Genomic DNA, 22,931 nt, shown 5'->3' on the forward strand with positions numbered 1-22,931 from the left:
CCCATTCATTTTCTTACCTCAACAGTTGAAACCTCAAACAGGAGGAAAAGTATCTTCTTTTCTCCAGTTTCCCTTGATCTATCATCCCAGCCACCCATGGCATATACAGATGATTTTGAGAATATTCAGTTGTGGGTAAGTTATATGTTTAAAAATTAGTAGATATAGGAATGAATTTTTTGACTGTTTTTTTTTAAATAAACCCATTGATGAAGTTATTTGATATTTCATACTCCAAGTAAAAAGAAAGCAGTTAGAATAGGAAGAAAATTATCAATTTTGTTTCTTACCATTGGCAGGATTTACTCTCTATTTGCACATGGCTGGGTCCTGGGCAGGGTGGCCTTGCTTTCCTGGAGCTACAATGAGCCTGAATAATTTAGATTAGGTGACTTCACTAATTGAATTTACCATATAATTAGCTCACGGTTTTCACTTCACTTTGCCATGCAAGTCCATTGTAAAAAGTAAAACTCATTCTAATTTAACTGTTTTCTAAATACTTCAGATCAAAACTTGGTCAACCAATTTGTGTAGTTAGGAAAAGAATGTATCTCCTTTGAGTTATATTTTTGAAGATTCAATGTAGTATTGATATGCTATAAATAATTTATTTTTCCCTTTATAAATGTAATATAATTACATTACAAACACTTTGACAAAAAACACATAATCCTATCCCTTGGACATAAACATTTGTAGCAATTTTCTATTTTTTCATTCTTTTTTTCCCTATGCCTATAATAGTCACATAATTAAAACTAGAGTGTAAGTACCATTTAAAAAACTTTAAATAAAATATTTTTAAAATTTTGCATTATTTTTCATTGAAAATTATGGATAATCTTCAAAGTATATAAAATATTTACCTAATATGTAAATTAGAAATATCAAAATTAATATCTTAAAATGTAAAAAATGTTTTTTTCAGATAGTATTCTGAAAAGCAATCTTAGAAAGTTGAAGGTACACCAAACATGACTTATTTGTCTCTTCCTATTTTATATAATAAATTTCTTTATTATCTTTAAAACATGTATAACCATCATCATTGGTTACATGTAATGGAGCCTTGTCTGGATGAACTGGAGCCCTCAAACTGTCAGTAAATCTAATAACCTATCAATGGAGGCCATGTCTAGTACACATCAGTACAATCCAAGATATATAATTCTTAAAGCTAAATTTATGAGCATTTCCATCAGCTTTTATATGTTGATTAAAGTATACATTACTAAACCATACTACAAACTAAACTTAGACTTCTGTAAAGTGGCTTTGACACTTTGGGCATTGTAGTGAATTAACATTGTTAAGGAGTAAAATATTATTTCTGTGTACATAGTGAATACTTACTCTTGTCCTTTAAGATAACTCAGTTAATATAAATGATCAAAATTATTTCCACTTCTAGTCTTGCTTATATAGCTTTAAAATGTTTTCAATATAAAGCAGATACAGAATTTACTGCATAGTTTTCTTCTTTATGTTTCAGTTTCTCCAACAATAAAATGGTAATATCTAATTAAAACTTATATAACTATTTTATTTGAAAAGAATTGTCTATAAAGCATTTGGAACTATAAGATTTCCTTAAGCAAAATAAATGGAAAAAAATCAAATTTATGAATAGAAATTAGCAAACATACAATACGGGGATTAAATTAAAATATAAAATTTAAAAAATACTGAGATTATCATCAAATACTCATCTCTGTAACATCTTGGAGGCAGAGTAGAACTGTGAACATGGAGTTTGGAATCAGTTATTTGGGTTTATTTGGACTTGAATCCTTGTTCTGTTCTCACTTGGTGGTTATTTAGAATAGGTGCTTAACCACTTTGAGCTTGATTTCCATGTAACAATATTATTGTTACATAGTGGTTTGCTCAAATGTATATTCTTTGCAATAGGCATTGTTTAGAGCTGTGCTGTTCAATATGGAAGATATTAGCCCCACCTGACTATTTAAATTTAAATTAAAAGAAAATTAAATACAATAAAAAATTTTTCTCTCAGTTGCACTAGTCACATTTCAAGGACTCACCTTGTGGTCAGCGGCTACTACATTGGACAGTAAAGATACAGAAAACATTTCCAACATCACAAAAAGTTCTGTTGGAAAACACTGGTCAGAGCATAACTGTTGTGTGAAAAAAAAATTTTGTGTGTTAAAAGATTTTGGAAACACTGTTTAAACAAAGTGAAACATATTTCTATATCACAGCACATCTTGTAGGTTTTGATATGTGTAACATGGATATCCAAAAACAATGACATTCTGGCAGAAACGGTTCCTCATCCGATAAAATTCCTCCCCCCCCCTTTTTTTTTCTTGCAAACATGACCCAAATTTTATTATTTGGGACTTTTTTTTCTCTATTTTACAAATTGTTTGTATTATGACTATATTACATATGTAAGAAAAATTAAATTGTTTATTTGAAAAAGATCCTTTGATCTCAAGGAAAGTGCAGCTCCTGAACTAAGAATGTACATGTGACATAGTCCTGAAATGCTAAGAGAAACCTGGTACATTTTCAGAAGAATTTTAATACCTGATGGAAGAGATGGGCCTGATGTCAGTACTTATATAAACTATAGTAATTACTTTAAATTGCTCATTGATAGTACATAGAAATAGTACCGAGTGCCCTAGGTATCCAATGTGATCATTCCACTCTGGCTGTCCAGAACATGAATATCTTTCATTCTTGTGTGATATCTGGGAATTACTCTGCTTACAGTTTCCCATTGGTTGCTATTTCTCCAATAGTTGTTTACCTCCTGGCCTCCTGGAGTCTCACCATGTATTTGTGCAGAGGGATATTTAGACAAATATTCAAAGGGACCCTTAGGCAGATCTCTGGAACTCTTTCTTTGTGAAGTTCCTTCCTCTTCGCTTATCTGTTCTATAAGTTTTAGGTATCTTGGCCTTCCGAGACTTAGATGTCTGCTCCCTCGTCTCAGTGAGACTTCTGCCCTCACTGAGATATTTGGGCCTCTCCTTCCTGCACTATGGCTCTGAAAGTGCCTCCACAACGGGGACTGTGGTCACTGTAGTCTCACCTTACTTGTTTCCTTTCTCTCAGGGATCACAGTCCAGCATTGCCTTATTATCTAATGTCTGAAAACTGTTGTTTCATGTATTTTATTCAGTCTTGTCCTTGTTTGTGGTGAGAAAACTGGTTTGGTTCTCGCTGGAAGCAGAATCACTTTGTTGACTTTCCCAGTGTACATTGTGTCAGCCAACAGGATGTATGCTGTGTGTTTCCCAAGTTCTTGGTGCTTCTAAGAAGGGCAATGTTATTGCTTGTAAAGGAATTGTTTATTAGCAACCACATTAACTGTTTAATAATGAAGTGATGTTTTCAGTATTTTGCACTCTAATCTGGCAGTTTTTACTTCTTTGTAAGTGCTTTACTGTTTTTTAGTGAATATGGGAAGCTGGTTTGGGGATTTAGGCCACAATAAAATGCATTGTAATTTTTCCTATTTAAAATAATGAGAAATAGGCTCCTGCTTGGCTGTATCACGGACAAGGTCTAAATTTCAGAAATTTCTGAATTACTAATATTAACTGGGAGATGCCTTTATGTGTATAAGGCACCAACTGTTCTTGCACACACCTTGTCTGTCTTTTTCACAACTATATCCTAAGGACCTAGAATACTTCCTGGCATATAGAGGAGGACCATGAAATATCTGCTGATTAAATGAACTATAAGTGTTCAAGATGGAACTCTCTATGATGATGATAATAATAATTACTATTATAAATATTATAACATACTTGTTATATATAAGTATAATCATTATCTCTTGCATTATTAGTTGCTGTTTTAATTAAATGAATCACACTGAACCATTCTGTGTGCTAGGCTGAACTAACTAACTTAAAGGAGCCATGCTCCTTCTCCATGAGATATTAGGAACTGAGAATGGATAATATACAGTCAATATGCACATTTAGCAAGATTTAACAAAATATCAGTCAGGCCAGGTGGGGCTATTGGTTTTATTATGTGACTAAACATTTGAACTACAGTCAGCTATATCAGCATCTACCTTCTCAAAGTATGGAAGGACATTAAATTAATGCCTATTTAGGGATAAGAACTCATTCTCTCAGAACCCATGAACTTTTGGCCCCGTCTCACCTCCAACATTTGTGTGGGTGAAGGTAAGAGTACAAATGGAGACCCACACACCATAGGTCTAAATGTAAGTTTCAAATGAGTTACTCAACATTTTAATAAAATATGTCCTATCCTTGATAAATATATTTTCATAATGCCTGGAAAATCATGCTTGAATTTAGAATTCTTGGACTCCTCAATGTTCATGTTCCAAAGTAGTTTGTCAGTTTAGCCTGACCCCCACTCCTTTTTTCCACCCTTGGCTCTCCTGCCTCATAAGGATTTTTGTGTACATACTTGTAAACACCCAGCCTACATATCCAAACTTTGTGCACATCCATTGCTGTCCTTTGGCCTCCCCTTAGGTGTAGGGGCATTTACACCCAGTGGTGAATTCAGACTTCAGAAGCACTGACCCAAGGACAAGTCCCACCCAGGCCACTGAAGAGGCTCCTCAGTCATTTGGGCAGGTGATTCCTTGGCCTGAGGGTCAAGGTATGATCTGACAGTGATGGGAATACAGCTTCCATGAGACACCTCCCTTGGGTCCAGTAAACTCCCCTCCCATAAACAGAGGCATGGCACTGGGGGCCAGAGAAGCTTCTTTAAATTACCAGACCCAGAGCAGGGTCCCTCTTAACTGGACCTAATATATTGGGATTATAAATATATGGGAATATAAAAGTTAGGAATTTAAGCTAGTCACATAGTGGATTTTAATGGCAGACACTCTGGTTCTCTGATCAATCCACATTCCCTTCTTTCTTAGGAATAGAACCCTGATTGTGTTTAGGGCAGCAGTACTTCTAGCTTAGAAGCTATATATCCCAGATACACTTGCAATCGGGGTGACCACGCAATATGGTTCTAGCCAATGAAACAGAAGCGACGTTTTTCTGGGGATTTCTGTGAGAGCTTTGTTTTCTTGATAAAGTCTCTCCCTGCCCTTCTTGGTGTTTCCTTCTACTTATCTGGATCACATGTGTGAACCTGAAGGTGGAATGACATCTTTAGCTGTGAGATGGACTCAAAGATGAAAGTCACATGGTAAAGATGACATAGAAGAAACATAAAAGAATCCTGGCACATTGGTGATATTAAAGAATTACATCACCAGCCTTCTTATGTTAAAATAAACCCCTATTTGACTAAGCCATTATAGGCGTACATCCAAAAGTAACTCCTCATAAATGCAATCAGTTGATTTACATAATCCCTATTCTTCAAAAACCATGCATGTTTGTATGTTGCTTGTTAACGTGTACCAATAGTAGGGGAACTGATCAAATTTATGTATTAAATTTATGAATTATCTTTTTGTCTGTCCACTAGGCTCCTTGAATATAGGGACTGAGTTTTATTTATCATTCTCCCCAGTGCTTTCCACATAATCTGAAACATAATCACATTAATAGCACAAAGATAGAGATGTGTTAAAAGTTTGGATTAAAAAAATTAGCTTCTATATACTGACTCCTTCACAATTTATACTGTGCCATAATGGTTTATAATCAAGGTAGATAGTAAAGTGACACCATCTTGAAGTAAAATGTAAATGGGAGGATGCTTTTTAATTTCTGAATTGTTTGTTCATATTGGTTCTCCAATATTCTTTTCCAAAAAGAAAAAAAAAGAAACAGACCTAAGATCTAATATGAGAAATTTGAATCGTACTAGTAAAAAGACAATGGATGAATATTTTTCTTCCTTGGTGATTGACTAACAATTTCAAAGAAAAACTTTAGGCTCAATTTATAGATATCTTAATCATTTATTCCCAGAAATGGAAAAAAAACTATTTTTATTTATGATTTTGTTAAATATCTCAACTACTGTATTTTTGGTGGTAACAGGGGAACTCAATATTTAGACTTATAAACCTGATGCATTTGCATAAAATGAGCGTCCTGAATACACTTTCTACAGAAAAATATACAGAACTTTGGTGAAAGATCTGCATACACAAATGGCAGAATTTGAAAACTGATATATGGGAGATTTATCAAGAAATATAACTTTCTTCCACCTAATTTATTGTGTCCTTATCTTTTGAGAAGAGAAAGCCTCTATTCTTTGATTTAGCATCAATGTCTCGGTACGTGCACCTATGCAGAAAATAAAAAGGCATATTTATAGTTTTAGTTGAAGTTTCCTTTGTGTCTACTCTAAGATCCAAATAATTGTTTGAAAAAAATAAACAAGATCATTTCTCCCTAGTCTAGAAAGTAGAAGATATTAGATTAGCAAAGAGAGTGGGTTTGAAGTTGGGCAGACTTAACATTTACATGTTTTTTTAACAGCAGTACTCAAATATGAAATCATCAGTTCTTTGTAGATAGGTATTTTTTTTTTCATCTTACTTTTCTTTGAATGGAGCACAGTTGGTTCATTAATTTTAGTTTCTTTGTGAAATACACTCTATGAACACGTGCCATAAATTCCAACATATTCAGCACTGCACACTCAAGATGATATCTGCTTGTAATGGTGTTCTGCTTGTACTGACATCCACAAGTTTTTCTCACTCTTTCCTCTTCCATATTAAAGGTATAAGAAACACTGTCGAATATGATTTATTACTTCCTCAGAGGATATGAACAGAAACTATTATCTCCTTCAAATCTTTTGTGCTATCTTTATTGAAAATTTTCAGGGAGACCTGAACCACTGTACTTACTGTTGACCTCAAAGCTACGGCACCACAATTTTTGTGCTGGAAACCAAACCAAACAAAACAAAACAAATAAAAGAGCTAGAAAGGATACATATTTAGAGTTACAAAATAAAAAAAAAAAGTTTGCAGTATGTTCTGATCAACAAGAATTCAACATATTGCATCATCTGAGGCACAACTACCTTTAAAAAAAGCATAGAATAAATGATGCAATTTTCATATTTATGTCAGTATAACCCATAGACATGACATTAGAATGTTCACAAAGAAGAAAGGCTAGAGTAAAAATGAGCTATTTTTCTGTATACTTAGACATATTAGCACTCATAGTAAATTGTATTAAAACTAAAAATGGGTTAGATCTGGTGGTGAACATTGTCAATATTCATTTGTATGCTTACATTAGTTAACTGGGCATTAATTCTACATCAACCTAAGCTAGAAAAAGGAAAACTTAGTTTCTGTTTCCTCCTGTTAGGACTGACTGTTTATTTGTTCATTTACTCATTCAATAAATATTTTTATTGGTTGTATATGAAGTGGTTCCTACAAGTAAGTGCAAAACCTTGATATGTGAAATAATATCGGTATATGCAATGTATAATGGGGTCTCAGTTCTCCCTGAGGAAGCAAGACAATGACTCTTGAACTGAATCCTGGGTCAGGATGTTTCAAAGTTGAACTGGAGAGGATGCCAAACCAGAGTGGAGGCAGTGGAGATGAGAGGTGTGAAGACAGCAGAAGAAATGAAGAGTCAATAATTGACTTGCTGTTAGGGGTGATGGGGAGGAAGACTCCTGGTACGAGCAACTTGGTGAATAGTGTCACTATTTACTGAGAGGCAACAATCTGAGAGAGTAGATGATGAGATAACTTTGAGCTTTGTTGTGTTCTAATTGCCTGGGACACATCTGAGAGGAGATTCCACTAGCAGTTGGATCCACAGGTCTGGAGCTCATAGAAAGATGGTACTGGAGCTAGAAGTCTTTAGCATAGGGATGCTTTCTGAAGCCTTCTAGTGGATGAGCTCCCTTAGGGAGAGTGTGTGGAGAGAGAAGACGTGAAGACTGGAATGGCCAATGGCTTTGTTAGACTGAAGCATAGTATGGGCGAAAGAGAGCAGGGATTGGAATCGCAAGGCCTCTGAATGCCAGGCTGAGGAAATTGGGGTTTGTTTCCTGGGTCGTATGGAACAATAGTCCAGTGTCTTTGTCAAAACTTGGTTTCCGAGGATTCATTTGGGGTAAAAGATAGGCAAAAGCCAGATGAACCAATTTGGAAGCAACTGTTGGTGAAATGTACCAAAGATCTGAGTGGAGATGACCCAGATCTTAAGGCTCTGGAGAAGCTGTGGGGTCAGAGACATTCAAGTGGCAGATTCTATAGGACTGAGCACCAATCCTGAACTTTTGTATTCTCTCCTTTGCTCATGAGCTTAAAATAATTATTGAAAACAGTATTTTCTAGTTTTTGAAAATATAATGTTGTAACTCAGGTTTGGCTGTTCAAACAAATTTCCTGATAACACTGGCTGAGGACAGTCTCCCAACAAGACCAGTTAAAGGCTACCAGTTTCCCACTATGACTTCAGGAATGCATGCACAGTGCCTAATGTATTATTAGCTATCCAGAAGGTACTCTGGTTCCTGCTGTTTCACAGAACAAGTATGGCAGCCTGCATTGTTTTCCAAAACACCTTTCAGAACTGACTCCCAGTTTTGCCTTACCTGTGGACATTTAAAAATAACTGAGTTGTTTACTCTGTTTTCATTTCTTGGAGCAAATAAAAGTAAAAAAGATACTGTTAGCATTTGGGTCCTGGAGCCACAGTTGGAGATGCATTTTTTCCCCCCTCTTTCCTTCTTGCTGTATTTTTTTTTAATGAAAGGTTGTTATTTTTTTTGATTGGCCAATTAGAGGAGCTGGTGGCTGCTACCTACTTCTAAGACTTGATTCTATTATAAAGCCTCAGAGGCTAATGCTGCTTCAGTCTTGCCCTAAAGAGACATAAAAGGGTACACTTGCAGTTAAGTCTCCCGGCAGATGAAGGAGCATAAACCATTGATCACAATGCGAGATGCTGAAAACTGAAAAGGAATCCAATTTATTTTAAATAAAACTACTCTGTTCTCCAGTGACAGATTCCAGAATCAGACGACAGAAAGGAACTGACAGCAGATGTTTTAGAGCCAAGACACAGAGAGACTGAGTAATAGTATAGAAAAGAAATTGCTTTGAACCTCACCCCTGCTTTAAATACTTCAAATCAATAGGGTCACAGAGCTCTTTAATAGAGTGATGAGGTCTTGCCCTAGCAGATCTGCACAGTGACAAGTTGATGTGCATCCTAGCGGCAGGGTCATAAAAATGGCAGGCTTCTCCCTGAAAGGGGGCTTTGTGTGAGCGGGGTCCATTGGAGTGACTCCCCTGTATGGCCACTCTCGAGAGCCAGGCCCTAACAGTCTCCATCTAAATGGGACTGACCTCATGAATTACCTCAGGAAACTTAATCTATAAACTGGCTTCTTCTCATGCAGACTGATGAATTCTTGTTTATTCCTAAATGGCTGTCACAAGACCTATTCATCAAACTCTTAAAGGGGGAAGGAGGCTCTCAGAAGCCAGCCTCAAGTGCGGCACCGTTAAATAATCATTAGGCTTCACGGCTGGTCTTGAGACCCACTCCAAATCCACAAAGAGGACTTCTTTTTTATTTTTTAAACTATTCATCAGAACTGCATTGAGATGAGATTCTGACCTGATTTAAAAAAAAAAAAAAGAGTGCTTTTTGTCACTATGAGTTTCATGGCTGTGTTCTTTCTCTTTTGAGAGTTGTTTTTTTTTTTTAAACAAAAGTAAAAGAAAATAAAGGCAGATGGCCAACTCTTTTCAATATTCGTTTGCTTTATTTGAGCAGTTTAATGTAGTGAAACAGAGTGAAATGTTGCTACTTGCTAAATGGTAAACAACACCATTACCCAGAATTCTGCTGTAGATTGGTACAAAACAGGGTGCTGGTGATTAATTAAACTGTTGTTGTAATTGTAATGCATGATACATAATAGTGTGCCGTGTATTTTAAAAGCAGCAAATTAGCAAATAATAACTTTCCTACATAGCACATCTCCATTGCTTGCTGCTAATGCATAAATAATCAAAAATAAAAGGCTATTATGCAACTACCTAATAAAACGAATGTTTCTGATGTTCACCAATCTGTAAGCATGTGCTACTGAAGCTACACACCATGGCTCCCGTGAGTCAGATGCCTCTGGAGGCAAGAGGAAGAAGTTTCTCCCCAGTGGACTTTCTACTGTCTGCTGAATTATAATCTTCCCCAGCCTCATGACAGTCATACATGCAGTGGTCTACTCTATATGTGTTATGCTTTTGTAGGATACCAGCCTGGGTTATGGAAATGGCTACCCAAATACTTTTTATAGAGGAAGTATAAAATGATAAAGAGCAATTTTCTGATGCCAATATTCATGTTTTGCCTACTTTTTCACTGTGACAAGTAAAAAAAATGGAATGTAAAGGTAGTCGTTTCCCTTCCCCAATTCTTTCTACCTGAAATTCTCTAACATTTGGTAGGCAAAGAAGGAGACCCAAAAGAAGGTAATTTAGACCGAATGCATGCTGGCCACTCACTTGGGATGACTGAGGTAAAAATGCACAGATGGAAAGGGCTCAGGTGATTTCCATGAACAGGAGAAACTTTCAACACAATGTCTTTTTTCCTTTCCCTTATCGGATATAAGCTGAATGATCAACCTGGGATATTTTTACTTAAATAGCTTTATTGAGGTATAATTGACATACTGTAAAATTCACCCATTTGCACTGCACAATTCAGTGATCTTTAATAAACTTACAGAGCTGTGCAGCTACCACCACAGTTCAATTTTAGAACATTTCTATCACTTTCAAAAGATTCCATGTCCCCATTTGCAGTCAGCCCTGTGCCCACCCCAAGATTTAGGCAACCACTAACCTATTTTAGGTCTTTATAGATTTGACTTTTCTGGAACTTTCATATAAATAAAATCATATAATATGCAGTCTTTTATGTCTGGCTTCTTTAACTTAGCACAATATTTTTGATGTTTACCCATGTTGTAGCAACAGTATTTTCATACCTCTTTATGGCTGAATAGTATTCCATCAAATACATACACCACATTACGTTTATCTGTTCACCAACTGATGAACCTTTGGAAATGTTTTCATTTCTCTTGGGTGGATTACTAGTAATGGAGTTGTTGAGTCATATGGTAAATTGGTTCAACCTGAACTTTTTTTTTTGGGGGGGGGGCGTTCGTGGGCCTCTCACTGGTGCGGCCTCTCCCGTTGCAGAGCACAGGCTCCGGACGCGCAGGCTCAGAGGCCATGGCTCACGGGCCCAGCCGCTCCGCGGCATGTGGGATCTTCCCGGACCGGGGCACGAACCCGTGTCCCCTGTATCGGCAGGCGGACTCTCAACCACTGCGCCACCAGGGAAGCACAACCTGAACTTTTAAAATGATCTCTCTCCATTTGCAAAATGATACTGAATTCCAGGACTAGAACTGTTAGTAATTTGTACCCTGGTGGGATTGGGAGATACTGGGTCTGCTTGCATTTCCACCATTTCCACCCACGTGACCCCAGCCACAGTCATGCTGCTCACTTTCCCTGAACGATAGCTCCCCTCCATCGAATTCCCAAAGGCAAAAGAGAGCAATCAATCAGACTTGGTTAACCAGCATTGCTGTTTGGTTGCCTCAGTTAGCAGGTCACAGAGACAGATAATATTCTGGCACACTGCCGTAAGCGCCCAGACCAGAGGCAGCACCCTGATATCTGAAATCGGGGTGTGGAGGTGACGTAGGAGCTGGTATGTCTTGCCTGCTTTGGTCAAGTGCTACTCCAGGAGAAGAGGGTGAGTGAACTGCAGGAACACTTTGCCAACACAGAAGCTCCTTTTATGTGATGCTGGTTGAGTGGGCTTTTCCCTTTCAATCACATAAACATACCCCAGGAGATAAAGTGTCTGAGGCTCCACGTTTCCCACTTCTCTCAACCATTTACTACTGGTGGTGAATAAGGCCTCCGCCTGTTTTGGTGCTAGGGATTATTTTTGGATACATGGATACCTCTGTGCTTTCTACTCCCAGCCTTTGGCTTGGAGTGCTGATAACCACACTTTGTCCCACCTGCACTCTCTGAGAATAAAAACAAAGGATGACTTCTCTAAGTGTAGCCTAGTAAAACTCTGATCAGTGCTATATAGCAAAATGTAGTTGATTGCTGTCTGGCATGCAAGTAATGCATTTCAACTCTCACCTTCCTCCTTTAATAGTCCAAGTAGTGTATAGTCAATAAGGACTCAGAGTGTGTGTGTGTGTGTGTGTGTGTGTGTGTGTGTGTGTATTCTTCCTTCTTTGCTAGACACAAGATTCTGCTCTCTGCCTCACATGGGGATTCAGCGGAGCTCAAAGAATTTGCCATGTGAAACAGGACATCCTGGGAGCCGAAAGTGGTATAAACCACGCAGAGTGAGCTGCCCAAACTTCTGTGGCATTCAGAAGTTTCATGGAGTATAGACAACTTCTCAAAGGGAGACGAGAACATTATGTACAAATAACTCCGTCTGCACAGGGTGTGTGCTATGAACAGGTTCTGCCCACTTGTATTTGTTTCTTCTCTGAGACAGCATGATTTTTAAAATTGCATAAGGGCAGGGTTCTGCTTTTACTTACCTAAGTTTGCCCATGCTGTGGAGCCGGGATGTGGCACAGAGAGTATCCCAAGGGGAACACATGCAAATAGAATAGTGCAATTGGACAAGGGCAGGGATACCTGAATCAAAGCAATGCCAGGTTTGCAGTACATTCCTTACAGGTGTCTTCCTAGTGTAGCCTCAGCAATGTAGCCAAGGACTGGATGTACTTCGGATGAAAGTTGTGGCAGAAAGCTTAATTTCCTTTATTCTTTTGGTTGCCTGGATCTGAGACTCACATAAGTCACTCTAAGGAAAAGGAGACTTATTTTAAGGATAAGTGTGATGAAGAATTAGAAGTGAAAAACCATCCAGAAAAACAATAAGGACCTGTTATTGGCGGCCAGTCTCATCAGTGTCTCTGCATGCCCTGCCCAATCTCCACCCATTGCTGACTGGCCAGTTTCTCCATCTTCCAGGGTCGAGTAGGAGAGAGCCTGTAAGATTGGCCACGTGGAAACCATCACCCCTGTGGAGTAGAGTGCTTCGCTCCAGGTTACTTCGTAGATTACTTGCCAAAGTGGGAATGATTCTTGCACCACTTTTCATCCTGTACATTCATTGGACATTTCTGCACAAAGGCTGGGTGAGTACTACCTCTGCGAGTTTGGAAGGAAGACTGTTCTTTAGAGAAAGGGAAGTTGAACAAGGTGAGAAACGTATTAATCAGCTCAGTGTAGAAGTCAAACAGAAGGGGAATGATTCATGTTCTTGCATCAGACAAGTAAACAAACAAAGGCTGATATATAGGAAAGGATTTTGATCTGAATTTGTGGCAGTTATTTATGAATTAATTCAATAAATGTGAACTTGGGTCTTACTTGTGCAAAACATATGGGTCCTGACGACTAAGAAAGGAGTAGGTCAGCACGAGTGGAGTACCTAGTAGTAAAAGGAATTATTTGTTCGTCTACAAATGAAAAGCCTGAGGGTCAGAAAATTTGAGACTTCTGGACTTGAACCCATGTTTCTGTGGCTCCAAAGTCCATGCTGTCTATCAGACTGCCTTCCAAAGATGGATATGGCTGGTTTTCTCCATCTAGGAGCTTAAATATGATTGGAAAAATAAAGGTAACTATCAGAAAAGAAGACAGTTACTTCTCCTGAGAATGTATGTGTCAGAAATGTTTTTCATAATAATGTGAATTATTACTATATGTGTGTGTATATACACTTTTCACTTTATAAGCATATGGAGCCTAAATCTTCAGTATAGAATGTACAGATCATTTGTTTACAATTTACTTACTAGACATAGTTTATGCATTCGCTTTCTTGGTACAGCTGTAGATGGGCTAGAGCCTCTGACCCAGGTGTCCTCAGCTCTGGTATGGCTTCCATCTAAGCTGCATTGCTTCTGACTCCACAAAGCTCGAAAGACTTACAGTCACATGCTTATTTGTTTAAGAGTCACTTCATTTAACAGTGCTCGTTGATGGTTTTTACGTGATCTGAATAAGAGCAAAATTCTAATGCCACTCCTTATTAACTTAGCTAATGAGACAATTTCTAATGGTAAAGTGATTCAAACCCCACACTAAAATGACTTTTTAGTTGTTTTTCCTCTTAATTTCAAAAGTGAAAGCTAAAACCAGTTTTTCTAAAGTAGTTCAAAGAACTGGTATTTAGATTTAGGCAACTTGTAAATAATTTAAAAAAACTTCTTAATATTAAAAAAAATGTAAAATAAAAAAAAAACTACAAACAATTGATATGAACCCTCAGCAGCGTGAACACCTTGTCTGTATCCTTAGATGAGTCTCACAATGCAAGTGCCAGCAGGAACTTCTGACCCCCAACATCTCTGAGCCCTGAAGTCTGGGGGTTGCTCTTCACACCATGGCAGCTGGACTCATCTTGGTCCTGTTCTGTTGGAGAGTCCCTTGCTCATGGTGCATGTGATGACCTGGGTTTCTTCTTTACCAAGTAAATAGCTCACTAAGGATTTAGAGCTATTCTTTTCGTGTTGTTGGTTGATCTGTCTTAGGACTATCTTCGCCCACAGGGGGAAGGTGCAATTTGCTTGCCTTTTCTCCTCCGTTTTGTGCTGATCAGGGTGCCTCTGTCTGGGAGAATGTTGGAAAGGACTGAGTACTTTCTTCACATGTCTACATAACCAGTGAACTAATAACCATAAGTGTGCACAGCAAGAAATATTTTTTCTCACCTAGAAGAAACTGTCCTATATGTGAAGGGCGTGTCTCAGACATGTTTTCCTCAAACTCTCAGCATAAAAGTCAGTCTTCCTTGTTTTCTTTTCTAGTTATAATCAATCATAATGTGAGATTCTCCCCAAATTTATGCTTAGTATCTTACTAAAAATCTAGTTAACCCACATGCTTTTTTCATGTGTTTTCTCTGTTTTTGGAATAGGTTGATCTCAAGTCCCATTCTATCTCCCAGAACCTTCTGCCCCAAACAGGGCTAATTGTACTAATTTATTTTATAATGTTTTATTGGGTTGATATTAATGTTACTTTGATTTATTTTATAAGAATTTTATGACATTGGGGGTATTACAAATCTGTGAAAAACATTTCATTTGAATTATTTGATCTTCTAAACTCTGAAAGGTAGAATGAAAGTCAAAATGAGAAGGGAATAAAAATAGTCTGCTTTCCTTGGAAACAAGATTTTCCTCTTAGCTATTAGCCGATGATAATTTCCTGTATTCACAGATTTGTTAATGTAACACCTCCATCCCTAAACATTGCATTTATAAAAATTCTACTTTAAATGTATTCCTTTTGACCACTGAAGAATTTTATAAGCATGGTTTCTAGATAACTTTTACTGAACATTACTGTTCAATACCATCATTTTGATTGCATTTATATGAAACTATCATTTGAAAGAATTAGGATGAGAGTTTCTGAGTTTAAATCCTTTGGAAAGTGAGTGTTGAAGCTAAGATGAAAGTTCAGGTCTCCATTCTGAGTTTAATCCTCTTCTTTTCTAAAAGTCAATATTACTGAAAAATAGCATCTCAGTGGCAGGGAGTATCTTAACAGTTCTTGGCTCAATCTCAGCCAAGAACCCAATGTATGAGGGAAGTTATATATATCAGACTTTCTGAGGAGTTATCAAGGGAATAACAGCTTGTGTTCCCATTACATGTGTGCAAACTCATCATTTTTGGTCAAACTTGTATTTCCAGCGTGATTTCCCCCGGACACTCTGGTTCATCTCTCTTTGCTCCCAAATGATTAGTGTTCAAACACCAAGTAATAAGAATAAGTCAAATATAGTTAGGAAATGAAATTTTCTGTGAAGAAATGTAAAAATCTTGTGCCACTGGAGTCCTTGCCCAAAGGTGTGGCTTATATTGACAGAGTCGATCATACTTTTATTGGTTTCTGCTCCCCTGAAAAGTCTATGAAATATATCTCATGGGACATTAGTTTTCCCCATTCACAATAATTCAAGCATAAGTTAATAAAGTATTTTTCAGGAGGAAGCTGGCTAAGAGGACCACCTCCAAAAAGTTCTGCCCAGCTTCCATGATGGAGCCTTTCTGGTCACAGGACACACAGGTGCAGATTAACAAAGGCTAGCAGGGACACACTTACTTCCCACCAACACAACCCAATAAACCTGTTGTTTCCTGTAAGTATTTGATTAGAAATAAGATTAATCAAATTGAACCAAAGTAGGAATTTCCATATGATGAATTTTGACCTGTTAAACAGCGAAGAATCATTGTAGTATGGCAGGGTAATATTTTGAAATTTTAACTAGTGTATATTTTTATTGTTCACCAGGACACCTTGGCTTCTGAGGTTCAGAATCTTAAGTCTAAAGCAAAGAGGAAGGATTTGTATATTAAAACATAATTGGAGGTGAATAAGTGATGGGGAAAAGCAAGGCTTACCACACACCCTTCTTCCCAACTTCCAAGACTTGAAACCAGTTATCCCAGATTGTGGAAGGAGGACAACATAAAGGTAAAATAAAAAGTAAGGAGATAACGTGCATCCCTGAGAAAGAAGATCTCTCACTCTGGTTCCTCCACCTTTTGAAAGCAGCATTTAGGAAGACTAGATACTGCAGCTGCAAGAGGGAAGATTGAGTGGTTAGTGAAACTGAAAACATACTTTTATAAAGCACAGCAATCCTTGAGAAATCTAATATAACAAATAAATATATATCTATATCTATATATCTATATCTATATATATATATAGATATATATATATATATCAACTGATACAACAAAAATAAACAACTGTTGGTTGAAAATAGCCCTGGAATTTGTTGAGTTGACTAGCTGGACCAATGCTTAGTAGATTAGGATGAAGGATGCAGTATTTGAAAAGAATGATGATGGTTTTAATTGTATTAACTTGATATGACTCTCTTATACTTCCTGTGCCAGTAATTAATTATGCTACCACAGACTAGCTACTAAACATTAGGGTTTTTTTTTTCCTATTTATTCTTCAACCTCAAACTAACCAAAAAATAAGAAACTTTTGTCAGTTGGAGTTTGTGGGTGTCAGCAGCAGGAAGCAGAATTTGGCTAACTTAAGAAGAAAAAGAAAACATATTGTAAGATTATGGGAAAGTTTCAGGATCAAGAAGAGGCTGAAAACCAGGCAGAGAAAGGACAGGAGCCAGGCAGCTTCAAGGGACTCAGGATCATCTCTATAGGAATTATGACAGTCTTCTCCAGGCACTACGGCTGGAATGAGTCACATCCAAACATATTAATTCCCTGCCATGATTTATATTTTAGGGAAGGAACTTAGGTCATATGCTTGCCACCTGGATAGAAGAAGGATGGGGTTCCTTGACTGATAGTACCACCAAGCTGTACTCAATGATACAGAGGGAAAGCCCTCAACAGGAAATAGTCCTGGTACGCACAGAAGGAAGAATTCGTTTTACAGAGCCAACCAGTAACACAGGTTCCTTGCCTGTTGTATGCCACTCTGACACTTGTGAATAAACAGCAGAGGTACCTCTAATATCTATGCAATAGTTCCACTTATTTCCTTCTGTGTTTTCTGGCTTACAGTTCCCATTTGGATGTCAGAATTGCTCTCAAGTGCCAATTGCCTTTTAGGAGAAGGAACAACTTAACAGATCCTGAGATGCTAAGACTGGCTCTGAGCCAGAGATACTAAGTGCTGAACATTAACAGTTGGCCAGTGACCAGGAGGTCTCCTATATGCAGTCATATATCTCTTCTTAAAAGAGAATGTCCTTCCCAATCAACTTGAAAAACAGCCCCAACACACTCATTATTTAATGTGCTTTTGTAAATATCTTCTGCTGACAGAACGCTTTTCTGTTGTAAAGGAAACTGCTACCTCTTCATTCGTCACTGAGATCAACCCTAGGAACCTAAGTATTTGGAACCTCTCAGTCCTCACAATGCATAATTCAGTTAACCTTACATCTAAAGTAAATGATATATTTTATTTATTAAACTAAGTGATCATTTGCATTCAGAGTCAAAGAATGAGTGATGGGCATTTTTCATTGCAGTCTAAAATTTTCAGTTTGTAACGATGACATTCTGACTTAAATAATGCTGAGCATTCTAATGGCCTTTCTGCATCAGTATACTGGGTCTTTCAGGCAAACTAAAGAAATACCAACTGCTTTCTATATAAGTACATTAATCACTCATTTATTTATACCAGTTATTAGAAATCAATTATTATAGGATACTGAACACTCAAAGACCAGTTCATTTAAAAAATCAATTACACAGGGCTTCCCTGCTGGCGCAGTGGTTGAGAGTCCGCCTGCCGATGCAGGGGACACGGGTTCGTGTCCCGGTCCGGGAAGATCCCACATGCCGCGGAGAGGCTGGGCCCGTGAGCCATGGCCTCTGAGCCTGCGCGTCCGGAGCCTGTGCTCCGCAAAGGAGAGACCACAACAATGAGAGGCCCACATACTGCAAAAAAAAAAAAAAAAAAAAAAAAATCAATTACACAGTTAGGTTGTATAATGTATCAATTAGTCTAAATGATTTTGGCCTTTTGGAAATTATTTGTAATTTACAAATATATCTCATTAAATTAATAGAAATAATGTTAATAATTCAGCAACCTGCATTTTTATACATATAATTTCTGTGATAGCACTAGATATAAATATTGGATATGGGGTTATGGAGAATGCTACAACTCATCACCTTCTACCTACATCATGAAAAGAGTAGCTGGGTTGGGTGGTAGCCCTGCTACGGGTTTATCCTTTCATGTAATCTAATCTGTCTAATCTGGAGGCAAAAAAACCAGAGCAATCGATTTGTCCGGCTGGAACACAGACATGACATACAGACACACACTCAAATGCACGACATACACACATTCACGACACACAAAGAGGACAGAGGAGTCCGCTTCTGATTACCTGTAAATCTAAGCTGGTAAAATTCAGACTATAAAGTAGTTTTCTGTTTGCGTTTCATCTGTGTACTTATTTCACCATGGTATTCTTCATTGTACCTATTCATGGTAGTTGTTCAGTTGTTGTTTTCTTTTAATAAAAGTGTCAGTGAAAAAATCCACACAGTTTAATAATGCCATTTTATAATAGTTTCTACTGTGTTTAATATCTGTGTTTTGAAAGAAACAGAAAAAAATAATTATTTTATTTTGTTTTGACACTTTTCCTTATTCTGTCCGGTGGAGATATTAATGAGAAATTTATAATCTCAAAGCAGGGGCTGGCACAGAAAAGCAAGAGTCCAAAGTCATCCACAAGCTGAGTCATCAGCTTCTGGACATTGGAGAATAAGTCCTCTCCTGATTCAATGCTCAAGAGTCCTGCAATGTCCTACGCTGTGTTTTTCCCCTCTAAAAGAAATGCAAAGGGAAATGTAAGCTACAGCCAATTTGTAGGAGAAAATAACACCAAATTTATTCAGTTTATGATAAAAAACACATGCATGTCAAAGACAAATTTCATGCTCAGAATACATGACATTCCTCGTATTTTCCTAAGATATTCTTGTGAAATTCCTGGAATCTTGAATATTTTAACCACTGTAGGGCAGTAGCTACTGTCCGACACATGGGCCTTGGATCTAACTACTCCACCTCTTTGATTGGTCTTTAAATTTTCAGGGCTGCAAAGTATTCCAAGAAAACATTTAAATAAATTGTTGGCAATTAGAAAATTGAAATACTAACAGTATTTCAGTTAATAACAGTTACCCCTACAACACTACTATTTTTCCAAAGTAAAAACTTGGATTGTTTCAAAATGTATCATTTCATCAACCTTATAATCTAGACAGCAACAAAATTTCATTTTATAACAGTAAAATTGTATGAGGACAAAACAAACCTTAGATACAAATGTTTATATTCACATACATGTATTTTTAGAATCATTGTCATTCATCATAAACAATTGAATTCCTGTTCTGAAATTCAGTGGAATGTTATTTTTCTACTTAAGTGGGTATTTATATTCTGAGTTTTAAGATTTCTTTTTTTTTTTTCCAATTTGATAAGGTCAGTTGCTTCTTACGTTTTTCTTCTAAAATAAATAACCAACAGGAATGATAGTGATTTAACATTTCCCTGTGATACCACAGATATGGTTGAATCATGAAATCTTAAAGAGATTTGCCTCATGTCTTCAAGTGTTCCTTCTAGAACCTAGTTTCATGAGATGAAAATTACTTCATTTTTCAATGGGATTAACTTAGAAGGATAACATAGAAAGAAGTTCAGAGGATTGACATTTTGATTGGGAAAATAACCTATCACAAGCTATTTAGATTGACAAAATGGAGAACTTTGGGATGAAATCATGCTCTTTGTAATGCTAGCACAAAATGATTGGTCACCTTTAGGAATTAAGTAAGTAGTTTACTCTTAAACTTTAAAAAAGTAGAAAGAAAGACAATTTCTGATGGATTAAAGAAATATGGATTGCCGGATCTGCTTCTTTGTCCCTCTGAAATGTTTCTATAATATGAACATTTAGGCTAACCAGAATCTCTCTCTCATTCCAAGAGGAACTTGGCACTGTGACTCCCAGAAGGGGGTTACAATGTCCCACCCAACATCGAACTCTGAGAGTAAAGGAGCACTGTTGGGAAGAATAGGAGGTGAGGGCAATGAGAGGGGAGAAAGGAAAGTCAGTCCAAGTTCTTGACCTGTGGGAACTGCAGACCCTGGAGACCATTTGTGAGATGTGTTCAAGCTCCCCAAATCCTACTAGGGTGCCTGGGTGCCTGGGTGCTGACTGAAGTCCGCTAGACTGGGTCAGGGACTAGCTCTTGTTTCCTAAGTGTCATGTTTAGAGCAAATTTGGTCAGATGGAACTTCAGAAATATTATTATCTGAGTTATCACAGGGAGAGTTTCAATTGAACCACAAATCCGCAGACAAATCTGTCCACGCCTCTGAAGTCCTTTTGCAGTTCAAAGGCCCTGTGGTTTCCTGCCGAAGACTAGATAGATGGGACTGCTGGGAGAAAATAAATGGTTCCCCGGATTCTGAGTGGACACATTTCACACATCGTAACTAGAACCCAATTTCTTGTGTTTCCCTTGCAGAACCCATAAAACTAATAAAATCAATTATTGCATGTAGAAGCGGCATTAAGGTCTACAAGTTCTTTTTTGTATGTGAGATAGAAAAATACAAAGAACTGAAGAATATTTCTCAGTTAAATAATTTTCTGTATTTTGAATGAATATGATTCAGACTGAAAACAAAACAAAAGCACTAATTCTTTTAAGTTGGTCAAATTTACTTGACAGCAGTTCTGGTTTTCAAATGAATGACAGAAATGTTCCTTTTCTTCCTCCGTTCCTGGCTTATGCTTCAGCTCTACTTCCTCAGCATCTCAAATGATGGGGGAAATATGCACCAGCCTTAAGGTTGTCAGATTTAGCAAATAAAAACATAGAATATCCAGGTAAATTTGGATTTTATATCTTAAGATGAATTTTTTTAAATATAAGCATGTCCTGTGTAATATTGGGGATAGATTTATACTAACATTTTTTGTTGTTGTTTATCTGAAATTCAAATTTAAGTGGGTGTTCTATGTTTTATCTGTCAACCCTATCTGACCTCCCTGTGCTCTGTTTCCATGAGTGGTTGATTTGACAGACAATGTGCTCTATGCTACTTATCTACCTTTCTGGTCAGAGATCTAGTGCTTTATTTCAGATACCCCACCTTCACCAGAGCCACCATGAACTCAAGCTGCTCTCAGATGGAAACCATTCTGCTGTTGGTTAAAAATCATAAAAGCCAAAAGAATTTAGGATTCCAGTGATAAACATAAAACAACTCGTTGCCCTGATATCTGGATAAAATTCTCATTGTTTAGAATTTTAGATGTCAGCAAAAGAAAAAGAAGGTACCAAATCCTCCTCACTAAAGCTGGGCCACTGAAACTCTTGAATTTGAATCCCAACTCTGCCACCTACAAGCTATATGAGCAGAAGCAAGCTATTTGAAACCTGCGTCTCAGCATCCTCACTTTCAATTTGAGGATGATGGTAGATAATAATGATAGCTACCCTGGGAGAAAGATTAAATGAGATAAAACATATAAAGTACTTAGCACAGTCATAGTAACAGCTATTTCTAGTACTACTTTTATCATTACTACCTCAACAACTATTGCTGTCACTACGGTTATGTACAAGGCATTGTGGCGGATAATACAAAGCAGTTGTTAAAGGGCTTGCAGCCTGTTTTGGAAGTAGCCTAACTCTTTAAGAAATAAAGAAAATACAAGCCAGCAGGTTCTAAGTGTCAAATGAGGGTCACAGATGGATAGACTACAGGCGCTCAGGGGAGGAAGGAATGTTGACCACATCCCTGGAAGCATATGAGGATAGAATAGTTTATGTCCAACCATTTTCCCCTGGGAACTTTCCTCTTAATGGACACCTCCAAACGCAGATAACTGATTACTTGTTATGGTTCTACCAGCTGCCTTAGGTCTTCTCACTATAACAAACAGAAGCGCTCTCTCTAGAATCACCAATAATTTTCTCCAGGTTAAATTCAAAGGCTATTATTTCTTTCCATATCCTTCCAAAAATTTTTGTGACCATCTGTAGGTCATACATCATTCTACATTCTTTTTAAAATATATACAATATGTGTGTACCTGCTCTACTCTCTTCTTTCTACCTTTTGCTTTGGTTGTCAGTTCTGTTCCTTTTCTTTCTTACTCTTTTCTACGTTTTTTACTTTTTAGCGCCTTCATGCAAATGGTTACTGTTGCTCATTCTCTAGGAATATTTTGTCCCTTCTAAAACAATCCCTTCCAATAAATCACTAAAGCAGTTCAGTCTCTGTTATCTATGCTCATCATAATTACATGCTGTTGAAAGAGGTATATCTGGGTAACGTGGCACAT

This window comes from Monodon monoceros, unplaced genomic scaffold (assembly GCF_005190385.1).
Source record: "Monodon monoceros isolate NGI ecotype Baffin Bay Population unplaced genomic scaffold, NGI_Narwhal_1 Super_Scaffold_14, whole genome shotgun sequence".
In the NCBI taxonomy this organism is placed as follows: Eukaryota; Metazoa; Chordata; class Mammalia; order Artiodactyla; family Monodontidae; genus Monodon; species Monodon monoceros.